The sequence below is a fragment of the Dermacentor albipictus genome, chromosome 1 (genome assembly GCF_038994185.2).
Source record: "Dermacentor albipictus isolate Rhodes 1998 colony chromosome 1, USDA_Dalb.pri_finalv2, whole genome shotgun sequence".
NCBI classification, from domain to species: domain Eukaryota; kingdom Metazoa; phylum Arthropoda; class Arachnida; order Ixodida; family Ixodidae; genus Dermacentor; species Dermacentor albipictus.
The window spans coordinates 72622604-72638292 of record NC_091821.1 but is presented as its reverse complement, the minus strand read 5'-3'; the positions used below and the strand labels follow the sequence as shown (position 1 = coordinate 72638292).

Here is a 15689-nt window from a genome sequence, read left to right as displayed (position 1 = left end):
TGCAATTATTTCGGTTGCTCCGCCAGGAAGATTGGCCAGAATCTGTTTTGGCCAACTTTCTAGTGCCAACCCGTTTTTTTTGCAAGTTCGTTCAATAGTAACGAGAAACAATCCCATGCCATCGTTTACCTTGTACGACGGCATCAGATTCCTTATTTTTACTCCTGCTTCACCTGAACGTCTTTCATTTATTGAGATGTTATTTGCCGATTTCATGGCCAGATCTCGCTGCACGTCTAGTTCATTTAGCTTTAGTTCGTGAGCTCTCTGTTCCTCTCGTTCCTTTCTTGCTGCCGGTTGCCTTTGATCAGCTCTCTCCTCCTCTGGTTCCTTTCTCTCTGCAGCTTCCCTTTCTTCTGCAACGCTTTGTTCAGCTTTCTCAACTTGTTCCTATATCTCTTCCCATGCTTTTGAAATTTCGTCCTCAAGAGCCCCGCACTTCTCAGTAACCTCAATAAGTTGAGGCTTTCTCTGCATGACTTTTCCCGACCTCAATTCCCAGCTCTTCACAAATTAATAACAACTCTTGCTTTCTCCATTTGCTTAAATCCAAGGTAGATCTCGAACGAGGACTTTCTTACTCTGCTTTGACGTGAGGAAGCTTTCAACAGAAGCCTGCACGTACAGAAACTCATTTGCACTTTTAGAAAACACACGAGATAAAACTTGGCAAATTCTCAAAGTCAGGCGCTCACCATTCTGCTGAAGCCAGGATGAAGGGTGGGGTATCCCACCGCTGCCACCAGTTGATACGATCTCTAACGGGTGAGGTGACTCTTCACCGCAAGAATCAGGAAACGGCGACGAAGGTGGGCATCGTGATGATGAAAAAAAAAGTAGAAAAGAATGAACTCACTTCAGTGGTACATGGTTGTGGCTCTCATCCGAGTCTCGAGCGGTTCTGATTCTCACGGGGGCAGGATGGCCTTAAATAACCCATTGTGGTCTTGCGGTCGTCGACGCCTTCTTGGTGTGCCGGTGGAAATATTAGTGCTTTCGTCAGGTTCTGTCGTCGACGACCTCCTGCCCTTCGGTTTGCTTTCTCTTCGTCCATCTCTTTGTGTTAGCTCGGAGAATAGAAGGGGTGACGCTGTTTCGGAGAAGAGGGCAATCATGTCGACATGGGGACGCCCACTTGAACGCTTCTTACACTTGATAGGCCGATGTCCAGGCTAACCGTAACAGCCTTTTTTGGAACGAGGTATATTATCTTGTAATGGTAACGTACGTCTGAATGTATCTCACGCTTGACTGGTCGATCATAACAAGGCGCAAGACTCTGCGCCACTTGCAGTTATGTAAGAAATATCATCGTGGTGTTTAGCAAAAACTGTCCTCGTTCATGATTCGGAAGCATCAATGTCGTCAGCTGCTTTTATGTAGAAAATAAAGAACATAATATTGAGCAAGATAGTACCTGCTGGATTCTTCCTTTGTTGCAAACTAGAAGTTCGGAGTTATAATTTCTGTAATACGATGTGATTCTTCGCTGTATCATATGCACCACCACTCCAGTAGTACGTTCTTGAAGCAAAAGAAAACTAACCACATACATAGTAACTATTCTTCTATCGAGGCGTGGAAGCTTAGCCCACTCTGTGCAGACAAGACAATCTCACTGATTAACTATATGATTGATAAGTAGATAAAAAAATTATCCGTATCTGCGCATTCCAATGATAAACTGCACGTTGTAGAAAAAAACGCCTTTACTCATTCTTATCAAGGTGCCTCGGGTGTTTTCTTATAGCTTACTTTTGATAAAGCCATCGCTGAGATCGCGGCAATGGCGGCAACGCGACACGTTTATCCAAGCGGCGCGCATCGTGCTTGGAACAGGTGCACAAAGAAGAAAAAAAAAATTCGGCATAATCCATCTCACGATGACAGTCAACGTCGGCGTGAAGCATTAAGCGGGAGACACACGGTCCGATTTGGTGTCCGATCCGGCGTCCGACGCGCCGGAACGGCAGCCGGAATCGAGGTGTTTTGCCGTGCCGGAGCGCCGGATCGGACGTCCGGCGTGCGACAAACCGGGCAGATTTTCATCGTCCGACGCGTCCGACAACCGCACCGTCGTCTGGCCGCAGCCAATGACAGCGCGGCTGGCATGTGACGTTCCCTCCACGGAGGCGGCGCTGGCTGGCCGGTTTCTCGCAGTGTTTTTTTTTTTCCTTGCCTGCTGCAGTTTGTTTCCGACACGAAATAGTTACCAGTTCAGTAAAATTATCTCGACGTGTGCCTGTTATTCAAAGCAACGCCTAGTACACTAGAACTAGGCTACTGGCGAGATCAGGAGACGCGACGCGAGGGCATTTCGCGGGCAGACAGCACACACCGACCGTCTGAGCGAGGCTGCTCGCTTTGCTTGCACGTTTGCCCTTCGCAACGACTGCGTCGAGTAAACCAATTGTATTTAATTACGGGCGACCTAAATGTAAAGTGTTAATTGTTTTGGCAAACATAGGCGCTCTTCGACGAGCTCGGGTTGGATCGTAAGCGCCGTCGGCCGCGGCGTCTGCCTAGCTAGGCCTACCGGCCCTATCGCTGGCTGTTAGCGGAGTCGTCAGTGGACGACGCGCCGTCGTGAAGTGTTCTGTCACTCGCAGGGGCATGACATTATTGGCAGTGTTCGCGTAAAGCGACGCAGTGTTGTGCAGAGTTGTTTATATTGCGTTTCTCGACGTGGACATGAACTCAAGCTGGGGAGCTGGATGTGGGCGGAGCTTACGCGCCGCTCAATCTTTCGCACGCACGCACCGTGTGTCCCGAATCGTCGTATGCCGCATGCCGGAGCATGCGGCGCCGCACGTCGGATCGGACGCCGAATCGTACCGTGTGTCTCCTGCTTTAGCATTGAATCAATACAGCTACACAACATATTGCCACCGTCAAAACGAGGTGTATTTGAGGCGCGTACTTCAGCGGGACTCCTATTTCGCGCTCCCCCTAGAACACCCGGCGTCATCTGGCGCCGCCACCACGAAGCCTGTGCGTGGCCTCCGAAATCTATGGCACCTGAGAAACGCGTCATGCAGAAACCGGGCTCCTCTATTGAGCTTATTTGTGGACACGCTGCGCCATCTAGTGGTAATGGCGCGAAGTCCGCTCGTGTCCGCGAGACGAGAAGCGTGACGAGCCGGTGCCAGCGAACGCTCAGAATTGCCCCTCGCTTGCCGCACACCCAGTGGTACGCCCATATTCAGTGACCCAAGTTGACAAGAGGTTCATTCAACAGCGGCACATACCCAGTGCATCTGTGCCGCAGCCTGCTAATGCGTCGGGCTGCTGTCCTTGAGGAACTCTCGTGACGTTGGGTCTATTCCGTTTATCATCAGAGAAATTGAAGAGGTCTTATTCGTCACTGTACAGCGGCAGATTCCCAATGGCACATACCTAGTTACCCAAGCTGGCGTCGAAGAGTTTCTTCGAGCAACGGTCCCTATCCGGTCCCGCGTCTACAGTGACCCACGTTGGGGTGAAAGAGGTTCGTTGAAGAGCGGCACGTATGCACACACTGCCACATACTCAGTGATCCAGGTTGGGCCGATGGTTGGTTTCGAATTGCCTCAGCACAGCTGCCCGATGTGCTACCCAATCCACTACTGACTACCCAGTGACCCAAGTAGGCGGGAAAACGGTTAGACGCAAACCCACATAGATACATTAGATACATAGATAGATACACAGATTAAACGTAGCCCCCCCTCCCCTATAGTGCGTAAGGTACCCTAACAATACTGACCTGCGATTTCATTCTAAGTAGATACGCCTTGCAAACTCACCGGCTGCAATTCGGAATTGCAAAATCTGCCGTAAAGTAACATTAAGAAGGTTATTCGTATTTAATTAGTTGAAAATGTGTTTTGATTTCTTGTGCAAGTAATATCCGCCTCTCTGAATAATACAGCTCAAAGACTAGGATTATGTTATCTGCAACAGGCAATTTTCAAAAATTACAGAAAACTTACAACTGATCCCCCCGTTTAGAATGACAATGCAAGCCATAAAATTACAACTGTCGAAGTGGGTAGTGTAAAATTATTTACTGGTGGAACTACAGAATAGGTTCAGACCTCAGTTCATAGAGATTTTATAGCTCAAAATAGACCTTTATGGATAACATTTCTAGATATTAAGAGAGCCTACGAGAATGTAGACGGGGAATGTTGAGATATTCTCAAGCACGCAGGAATAGATTATGATTTCGTGGAGCTACTAAAGGAGATATATAGGGACAACCGGGTACATATCGTATGGGAAGGCCGGAAATTAAACGAAGTGGTTAAAATTCATCCAGGACTGAAGCAAGGATGTCCTCTGTATCCATTGTTGCTCACACTTTACGTAAGGGCTTGTAAAGACGACTGGATAACAGTGAATTATAGTTTGGTTTATATTATATTCGTAATGCGCAAAGGGTGAAACAGAAGGTCACCGGACTGCTGTATGCGAATGTCATACTGCTACTACCGGACAATGCAAGAGATTTACAGACACTTGCGAATATGCGTGGCAACGAAGCGACCGATCTAGACCTTATGTTTAACATAGAGAAATAGGGAATTATGATATTTAATGAAGAGATGAGTAATTACGCAATATCAATTCAACAGCAAGGCATACCTACAGTCTAATCAATATGCAGTTCAAGCACCGCAGTCAAAACGCACTCAAGAACGCCGCGCTTTTGTGCGCATGCGCTGGGGCAACAGCTGATCACCGCGCTGGTGCGGGGTATACGTTGAACGCGCCCAGCTAAAATAAAGAAGAGACAGAATAGAGACATATATAATGAGCATTTAATCATCGAATCACTTGAAGGACCATTAAACGTGGACCGTGTCTTGTTTAGCGTCAACATTGGTTGACATTTTACATTTTTCATTACTTTCATTGTTATCGCGTATGATGTGGTTGCGCTGTATCACTGTGTACATGTGTGAAATAATGTAGACAAGCCTTTCGTTGTAGAACGCACTCCGCGAAATATTTTATTTCGCTTTTTCAGAAATTGGAAATATTCGATGTTCAATTTTATATTCGACGGTCATGTTTTTTTATTATTCGTGTTCGATTCAATTCGCACGTTTAGCTCTTCGAACACCCCACTAAATATTTAATGTTTGGACAATACATATACAACGACAATACATGTGACAATGATAATGAACGTAAACGCGGGAAATAGGGAGGGCAAGGATGAACGCGTCGAGGCGCTGTATACCACGTGTCGCACACTCTTGCGACGACACTGCCTAAAACACCCGCCGTGGTTGCTTAGTGGCTGTAGCGTTAGGCTGCTAAGCAGGAGGTCGCGTAGTCGAATCCCGGCCACGGCGGCCGCATTCCGATGGGTGCAAAATGCAAAAACACCCATGCACTTAGATTTATGCGCACGTTAAAGAACCCTAGGGGGTCAAAATTTCCGTAGTAACCCACTTCGGCGTGCCTAATAATCAGAAAGTGGTTTTGGCACATAAAACCACATAAATTAACTTTTTTTCACACTGCCTAAGATAACCGCTTTTAATGCAATAGCGTTGAGGGCCCCGTCTTGCGAAAAACCAGGTGTCGGCGCCTTGCGTCGGACGTCGTTTGCCGGAAAATCATTCCGAACCACAACCACGCAGGCCCTCCGCGGGGCGCAGAGGCGTTACTGAACTAATCGGCTTCCTCAAAATAAGATGCGTCAGAAAAATCATAAAATACAACCTAAACAGAACCTACAGACATGACAGCGTCGGACTGTAATTTGAATATATAACCGAAAACATAATTTCACTACGCGGAAACTCAAACGCAAATTTGGAAGTGTGGCGGTTTGGGCTAGTTGGTTTTCCATTTTAGATTGTGTGGTACAGCGCTTGTCCTCGTTTCTTTCTCGCGTCCCTTGTTCCTGCTTCAGGCTGTACCACACAGTCAAACATAAACCCCTTTTCCAGCATTTCTACCATGCACAGGGCGGCGCGCTGCGCTCGGTTACTTGCAACAACACCATCCAGATGGCGCTCGCCTCCGCGCATCCGCGACCCACGCAAGAGACCGCGTTTCTACCAGGCAACTAGCCCGCTCACCTTCGTGCGTAGCGTTCGCCGCTGGCGTTTCCTGTTAAACATTACGGTTACATAATCTGCAGTTACCGGGAAGCGTAAGAAGCAATCAGGTATCCTTGAATGCTGTCGCGTTCCACTCTTAAAGGCGAAGCTTAAGCGTCCTCTAAATTTTATGAGTAGGACTGCTGTAGCTGGACAAGAATAAACTTGATTGACGTTTACGTAAAAGCATTGATTTTTGCCTCCCATGTGCCAGAGAGCTCGTTTCGGCCCCCTCCTGACAACTATTGAGCATGCGCCACGTGCACAAGTCAATAGATAGCACAATGTAGCATGTCGCCACAGGGCAAGATAAGGTTCGCTATCGGAAACCGATTGGCGAACCGCTATAAATTATGGCGATAGCAATTATACGGACACTCCAGACGAATTTCAGCCATGGTCGCCAGCGTCGCCATGATGTTCCGCATAAAATCCAAGTGCTGTAACACTGCGGCCGCGCGCCTTAAAGGGACTGACAACCGATATTTAAGGACCTAGTCTTTAATGACGCAACGCGAAGGTCACCCGCGGTAGTGTTTACATCTGCAGCGGTTACTTTCAAAAGCGCGTGGATATTTGGTAAGCAGAATTTTTCGATCTGTGCAGCCTCTAAAAAAAGTAAGAGCCCTTCCTCCAGCAACGCTAAGAAGTGAGAGCGATATCGATAGCCCGCCTCGCGAACTGTGAAAGCCGTCCGTCGTTCTGCTTTCACAGGAGTGAGTGTAACTGTGGTTAACCACCTACATTTTGACCTTTTCAACCACTTTTGAAAATAAAAAGCTGGTGCAATAAGTTGGCGTTGTTGTACAGACATTTCTTATATTTCTACGACGTCTTTTTTCCCAAGTACACGCATACGCCATGATTGGCTGGCCCCCGTCGTCGATCTTCTGTCGATAGATGAGCCAAGCCAACTCATCAAAAACGAAGGCGAACGCAGCGCCACTTTTATGCTCACAATAAACGAAGGCTTATCTGTACATTGTAAGTCAGAGAAAACTTATAATAATAAGAACTATGCTGCATTTCAATACTAACAGAAAGACAAGAGGTCACGTACCCTAGTGGGTCACGTAGTGGACTTCTTATGCAGCTCCATGTTTCTGCCGTGTGGGGTGGCAAAGGTCATCTTTCGCGACGTTAAGTGATGAATTAAAAATATAAATCCACGTTTAATGAGAAAAACATGGCTTGTTTTAGCTGCTATGATAGGGAATCATTCCATGAGCGGAGTTATCTCGATTCATGTTCTGAGCGGTTGTCGGTCCCTTTAAGTGCAGGTGTGAGCGAAAGCTAGCTATATGGTGAGCCGATAAAGATAGTGGCTTGATCAACGCCTCCCATAGATAGCAGGCCTGGGCGCTCTGGTTTATGACGCCATGATACTTGGACCGAAATTTCCTTTGCCAAAACCGGCGTGACGAAAGTGGTGACATCAAAATCACGGCTGCTTAGTCGGGAGTGCACTTCTCCTCTTCCTCTCTCCCTCCTCTTCCACTCCAGCTGCGGTGGCTGAGCGTGGCCGTGCGCGTCCTATCTAGGAGGCAATTTGCAATAAGATCGAGGGCTAGCCGACTGGAGATAGCTGATTGCTTCGTGTGCACTATGTTCTCGCACACCAAGTTCGCGTTGAAGCGAGAGGTAAAACAAATGGGAATTCGCTCGCCTCTGCTGCCGCTCTTCATCACACCCGAGTTCTGACAGCGATTGCCCGTCTGGTATCGAGTGAGATGTGTTGGTATTTGCCTGTGTGCGTGTAACAACGTGCTTCTTAATTTAGTTAGTAAGTGCATGCTTACAGCAGTTTATGCAGCTGACAAAACAACTTACTTTACTTTGTATAGCTGTCTAAAATTTGCTATTGCAATCAGTGCTTCACCTGTCCGGCGAAACTGTGACTTTCTTATTTTTCTTGGCCGGAACTGGACCGGAACGAAATCGGTGTGCGATGAACCCGAACCAAAACCAAACCGTTATTTTTTTTTTTTTCTGTTCGACACCCTGATGAAAAGTGATGGTAAGGAATGCAGTAGGCGGTGGCTTCCTCCTACAAAGCTGCATTGACAGTTTAATTTTCACGCGCGAATTCGTGTGTGCCCAATTTCATGGCATTCATAAAACATGATCAACACGACTTTGATTTTTGCTTTGCCCTTCCGCCCTCTTTTACCTTAGCTCATATTTCCTTTTTTTTTCACTCCTTGCTCTCGGAGGTCGCATTCGTAAATGGAAGTTTTGTCGCCGATGATGACGCTTTTGGAAGAATTCATCGCTGTCGTCTGAAGTTTTTCACTCAATGCACGCTTCTTTTCATCGCAACTTTTGCTCAGAAGTGAGTAGTTTCGGTCCCATCTTGGCGCAAACCTTTTTTATTTTTTCAGATATTTAGTCAAAATGCGGTGACCTAATGACTTTCTCAAACCAGGTGCTTCTTGCAGTCATTCGTAAGTCACTGAGCACAAGAGAACGCCCATGAGCGATGCTTTCATATTCGCAGCTGGTGAAGGAGCGTCTTGATACAGCGTCGTCCTTGGAGTCTTCATGACTTTACCAAAATTGGTGAACGCACTTGAACATAGTTTTTTTTTCCTTTGCGACATCCTTTACATAGGCTTTTTGCAATAGAGATGAATTTCTGCTCCATAATTGTCCAACTCCACAAAAAAATTGATGATGAACTTTTGTTCCATCTGTTCGTCGATCTCGATTTCGATAAGGGCTTAAAATGGCTTGTGAAAAAAGCGCAGGCATAAAATTCTTCCTTTTCACATAGCAGCCTGACTCGTACTAGAATTTCAAGTGGAGAAAGTGAGAAAAGCAGGGCCGCTACATTCTCTCCCATTTGTTCGCTGACTTACTGCGTGAACTTTTGGCAGACACCGTGCACCAAACATGTAGACAACTATTTTCATGGTTCAATTTATTGGTTCAACTATTGTGAAAGCACAGCTCCTGCATCACCGCGTCGACCACATATGGTTCTCTGCAAGGGTTCCGATACTCGACTCGTTTTTCAGTAGGCCTAGGCACACCCTCAGGGCTTTTGCTTGCGTGCCAGTAAGCTCTTTTATGTTGGATTGGTAAAGTCCCTGTTGTACCGGAAGGCTGTATCGCCGAAAACCTTCGAAAAGTGCCGTATACATGCGTAGTCGGCATTATGTAGCAGCAGAGAGGGAGAGCGAGAGAAAAAGAAATAGAAGAGAGGAAAGAGAGGGAGGTTAACCAGACGCACGTGCTGTTTGCTATCCTGCACTGGGTGAAGGGGATATAGGGATGAGAAGAAAGGAGAGAAAGAGAGAGAGAGACAGCACAATTTTGCACGCATTTGAAAGTTCGCACGGAGTCTACAAACGGTCGCCAAGACCTGTCGACTTGAGATACTACAATAACGCTTTCGTGTCTTTCTGTGCCATCGATGCGGCCGTAGTCTAAGAATCTTCACTTGCAAAAATAGTCCACATTCCAGCCCGAGTAAGCACCAGCGTCGCTTGAGAGCATACGGGAGATGCTCGCGTATAATCCGATGTTTTTTTCTATAGTTTTCCAACTATAGAGGTGTACAATCAATCTGCCGAATGTCACACCCAGACACTGACTTGACACATACTGAATAAGAAAGTGCGCGACCATTAGCCTAGCGTGTAGCGCGTGATATTTCGCTTATTGAAGGCTATCGCGGCACACGTACCTGGTGGCGTCATCAGACCTCGTGCCAGTAGAAACGCCTCAATGAAGTTGATGGTTTTCTGAAAGCTTCCGTGCAGAACATGTCGGTCGTGGCGACAGCTCCATATGTAATGTCACCTGCATATAAGGAAATTTTAACCGATTCGCGAGTGCACTTCTCGATGCATGCTGGGGAACAAAAGCGCTAAAAAGACAGGGACAGACAATGACAGACCATGTTGACAGTGTGACATACCAACTAGCCCGAGTCAATGCCTCAGTAAAGTTCATTTCTCTATGCAGGCCAGTGAGAGAAATGTTGAATATAGTATGGCTTAATACATCGCCCAGGGGTATTCCGTGCTCGATGCACTCTGTGCAAAGTTGTGTCGCCGTCTTTTGTGGTCACGTATATTGACCAATCGGTGAGGTAGTATGAAATACAGCTGTACATAAAGCCATATGTCGAGTAAGTAGCCAGAAGAATGTTCGAAGAGGTTCATCTGAGAGATACAGCGACATCGGAGGCGCACTGTATTCCTCAAGTGTACCAACGGTCGACGTGCGACGAGGTATGCATCGTCATATCGCTTGCAGGCCTTCCAATGTGCGTAAGCAAGTACAGCTCAAGTTGATAGAACTGGAATATTGTGACTAAGATTCAGCGGTTTCGATTTTTTTTTCATTTTTCCAAAATTCGGTGCATTTCTTTCTGTTTTAATTTCCTCCAAAAAAGTCTTTTTTGTGTGTGTCTGGATATGTTTTTGCTGATGAAGATTTCCTGTCTTTTTTTTTTGTGGGTAATATTTCGCCTCAATCTTGCCGAGCCTTCTTTTCTTTTTCGGGGAATATCTTGCTTATTAATATTGTTGAAGCTGAAATGGGCTGTATCAGTGCAAGCCCTGCTTCTTCCGCACACGCACTACATAATATAACCAAGTTTTCGACAGCCATTCTAGCAAAGGCACAAAGTCATTCCACGATGTGACTATGCAGGACTTACGTGCGAGTGCACTTCATATTCTATCACAAATACACTGAGGCTTTATTTGGAACATCACGCAGACGCATTACTTCCAACGAATAACATAGTTTCCAATGAATACAACAGAAGAAAAGGTTCGGTAGATGCGATCACACATTATCCCAATTGAACTTGCATAATTCGTCAACCGCAGTTGCCGTAGCGCGAAGACTTCAAGGGCGCGGGTCGAGACTCCCCTGCTTCCTGTCCGTAGCCTCGTTTTGGCCACAGCGGCAGGCAAAACTGACGCAAGTAGGGAAAAGAAATAACCATTGTGGTGGGCAACAGGCCTACGTTACTTTGACATTGCCAGGCTCCTTGCATCGGAGGTCATGTTGGCTCGCAGCTGCGCACCAATCACCGTTTTAGGTCTGTAGTAAATTTCCTTTCGCTAACTCTTTGTTTTTAGAAGGAAATACTGAAAAAAAAGTAGCGCAGCTTTTTATTCGGTTTCAGTTCAAAAACGCAGAACCCTAGTTACAGTATAATGCATGCAGCCAAGAAAAAAAAAAAGTACCTTACAGTTGATGTAGGCAGCGTTTGCACGGGCCCCATGACATGCCCTGCAATGTAACGTAGGACGTGTCCAAGACCAGTGATTCGTGATTTTAACATTGCGATGCCAGGACCAGGACATGCATACCACAGCCAGTGACAGCACCCAGAAACCTATCCAGGGCCAAGTAGGGAATTGCCTATCCGTTGATAGTGATTGTGTAGTGGTAGATGACTTACCGTTTGTAGGCAATGGCAGCACACATCGCTGTTGGCAGCTGCGTTCCCTCACGGTGTAGGTGCTTAAATGCACAAGTCGCATCTCGTTGCAGTCGACCAGGCATCTGCGCACACGTTGCCCCAAAAGTTGAGATGCAGATACCATCCGCATACACGCTGATATATGTAGGAGCTCACCACTACGGAGTAGAGGTGGGCAACGTTTTCTAATACGAATAGAATACGTTTAGTAAGTATCAAATGTGGAATTAAATATCGAATAGTCAAGCGCAGACGCATATATTTAGAGCAGGAATGTTTCTTTCGATATGATTAGGTACCACGCTTGTAAGCGACTAGTGAAATGAAGACAACTACCGATCAGGGAGCATTAGGGTCAGTTTCAAACTCAATGTTACTAATTGTCATAAACAAACTGCACGAGTCGCTTCTCAACATCTTTCGAGTCTAATTGCAAACAAGCTTTCCAAGAATGAATGGCTGCTGTATGACTAACTGTCCGAAAACCCTAAGTAGGTGGGTACCGAAAAACAGATCCGAAGTTGTGGAGAAAAAGAAGCTGCTGAGTTACTTGTGCGCCGTAGACACATGTAATATTATCCGTTGCAAGGAAAACATCCCTGTTTGTAGCGTGAAAGATAAAACTGCTACTGACTACCAGGCCAAAAACACTAAATGACAGACTACAAGCAAAAATCACAGGGTGTCATGTAGGCTTCTCCTGCGAAGATAGAAACAAAGCTTGCATTACCCGTTTTGTTTCTAAATTGCTTCGCAACACTTTTGTCGTTGTATCACATTTGATAATTTGCGATACTTTGTTTAACCGAGAAAGAACAGTAACCAGCGGTGCGATCTTGTACGCGTTCCAAAATAGAACGGAGGCGGTTCGTTCTTTACGTCATGAAATAGGCGGTATGTTCCGTTCCGTTCGTCCGATAGCAGACGACACGGAATGATTGACAGCAGATATCACGTCACAATTGACGTCATGGCGTTCGGCACGGTTGAAATTGACGAATCGTATTTGGCTCGGTGGAACGAACCGCCTCCGTTCTATTTTGGAACGCGTACAAGATCGCACCCCAGGTGCCCTATACCGTAACACTATTCTAATATGTTTTTATTCCGATCTCCTGACGTCAAATTTGCGCAACCGCCGACGCAAGCATCGGGCAGTCACCCACAGGGTGGTCTGAACAGGCCAATCAAATGCTCCCTTCGTTCATAGGAGGTCACGTTTGTTTGCTTGAAAAACGAAAAACATTGCCTACACTGAGCGGCTTGTCTTATCTAATTGGCTGACAAGAAGCGAGGAGCACGCTAAAGTGGAGAGGGATTCGATGGGGCCCAGGCACTGCACTGAAAATCGGTAACCGGATGAAGAGGGTGGTGCCTGCGTTTGCAATTGGTCCGCTTTCCCTTACTTAGCTTGCGGTGGCTGGTCGAAAATCGCGGCGGCATGTAACGGAAGCTTAAGAATGACGCTAAAACGGATCCTCAGCAAAGAAGAGTTGGCAGAACGAAGTCGTAAACGTGCTGAAAGTGCTCGAAAACGTTACACGGTGACGTAAAAAGTTTTATTGTGCGCAAATAAACCCATGCTCTCCAGCAGGTGCGAGTAGCCAATGCCTGAGTGATCCCCGGTACCCATCTTTTATTCCTTTCGGAACGGGGCAGCCTGCGGCTATTCAGAACAAAATTCAGTTTTGTTCGGCATATTAATGCAACTTTAACGCTTTAACGCGTACACATCACTTTAACGCGGTAAGTTCTTGAATAACTTCTTGAACGTCGCGTGACAGGCAGGTGAAGTGGATGCAGCCCGTAAACTTTTGACTAATAGCCGAAGGCTGATGGTGAAAAGACGTCGAATCAGAAATAACTGTTTTTCTTTTGTTTGGTCACATCATGCATAATCAGTGTGTACACGTCGTATCAGATGAGGAGCTTTCGCGGTTTTCGTGACGTCGCGTGACAGAAAGGTGAAGGGAGGGTGGTCCAAAAAGTTTTTGGCCAGTCGCGGAGGGCTGGTTGCAGAATTGGAATAGAAAAGTTTCGAATAGTTTCATGTTGTAGCACCCCAGGCTTTAACAGCTGTTCTTTTTTTTTTCCTTTTCTTTTTGCGAAATATTTGGTTTGCTTCAATATTCGAAAATACCGAATAGTTCATTTTCGAAATGAATACGAATAGTTGCAGTCTAATATTTTATTTCTATTCGAAATTTCGAATATTCGCCTACCCCTACTATTGCAATATTGTGCGCGGAATACTGTAAGTATCTGAAATAATCCTTGACTTTGTTTATGAGGCAATGCCACTGGTGATCGCACAAATTAACTTCCGCGCGGAAACAGAATGTAGCATTTATATCTGGCCACGCTTTCAGATTGCACTCCGTGCTCGCCGATCGAGCAAAGGCATCGTTATCTGCCGTCGCTTTCAAATCAAAGAAATACTTTCCCTTAGCTGGCCCAAATTAAATAAAATGTATAAGAAGACGACGAAATTACACGGTCGAAGTGCCGTAATAACTCGCATGTAGATTTGTAATGTACGAACAAGCGTCTGGTATGCCTTCATTCTGAAGACCCTTGCGAAATCCAAACAACTCGCTCGACATACCAGACGAACTGTGAGCGCCCGGGTGCGTTTATTGGGACCCATAATGGCCGAGCAGCAGAAGCTTTCAAGTTCATAATTTGTCTTTCAGATGTAGAAGCCGAATTTCGATTTTAAATTCGCGAGCTTTTCCTTCTCACGTAATAAACTGCGGACCGCGAAGCAATTCTGGGAATAGCGTCATTACGTGCACCTTGCGTCGCTGCATGGCTTTCTGAGTGAAGGAAATTCGTGAGTAAAATGTTTGCGTGATGTATTAAATAAACTTCACTAATGAGCAGCATGAAATTTTACTACGTAGCGGTATTGCACGTTCAAAATACCCTGCACAAGCGCAAAGGAGAACACCCTATGTTTTAAATACCTCTATCTTCCACGACGCCGTGACTGTCTTAGATAAGAATGCGGGATTTGGGAAAGGTTGTTTTATTTACTTATGAAGTTTTAGAGCAGATGCGTACATCAAAATTTGTGCAATAATTATACAATAATTAATTAAGAATAGGTCACAAAATAACTTTTTTATATATATACCCGCCGTGGTTGCTCAGTGGCTATGGGGTTGGGCTGCTGAGCACGAGGTCGCGGGATCGAATCCCGGCCACGGCGGCCGTCTTTCGATGGGGGCGAACTGCGAAAACAACCGTGTACTTAGATTTAGGTGTACGTTAAAGAACTCCAGGTGGTCAAAATTTCCGGAGTCCTCCACTACGGCGTACCTCATAATCAGAAAGTGGTTTTGGCACATAAAACCACATAATTTAATTTTCTTTAACTTGTTTTATAATTATTGACATTGGGGGGTATGTTCTAATTGTACAATTGAAGGCAGCTAGTACTCAAAGCAGAAAACTTTTGCCATATAAACTCTGTGCCTTGTACCTGTTTCTAGAAGTAAGTGTACTCAAAATCCGCATTTAAATTAATTGCGCTTCCGGTTAGCATGTTTCTGCGCTGTAGAAATTACTGTACATGAAACTAGGTCGACGTCGAGGGAGGAGCGTGAAAGGGATGACAGGAGGGGGGGGGGCGGTATTCTGCAAGCGTCTACCTAGTGGACAGGTCCATTTCTTCTGCTGCTAAAGTGCTGATTGGCTGGGAGTGCCTGTCTCCTTCTGACGCGTACCTCAGCCCAGCCAATCAGAACTTCAGCAGCAGACGATATGGAATAGCCCCCCCCCCCCCCCCTTAGGACTACAGTATGTGACTGACTGACTGATTGACTGACTGATTCACGGATTTCAACGTCTCAAAGCTGCTATGGGGCTATGTTAGGCGCCTTAACGGAGAGCTGCAAACTAATGTCGACTACCTGGGATTCTATAACGTGCTTCTAAATCTAAATAAATTTTACATTGTGCTTTCAATCAAAATGTGGCCTCCGCGACCGGGAGTCGTACCCGCCACTACGTGCTCACTAGTATAGAACTGAGCCAGCGGAGGGTCAGTTCTATCCAAAGCCGCAGTCAGCAACTGCGGCTCTGGATAGGGTCTTCTTCCGCTAGTAGTGGAGGTGAAAGAGTTTACCCTTACAAAAATGCGT

At 46.1% G+C, this 15689-nt stretch overlaps 1 long non-coding RNA gene across 1 annotated transcript in view; it reads right to left on the bottom strand.

Annotated features, from left to right (window-relative positions):
* LOC135903946 (uncharacterized) overlaps positions 1–15689 on the bottom strand; it is a 219286-nt gene that overhangs the window by 62331 nt on the left and 141266 nt on the right. The window contains exon 2 of the long non-coding RNA XR_010564966.1: positions 9787–9902. This is a non-coding gene — a long non-coding RNA (uncharacterized lncRNA). The remainder of the gene's footprint in view (positions 1–9786; positions 9903–15689) is intronic.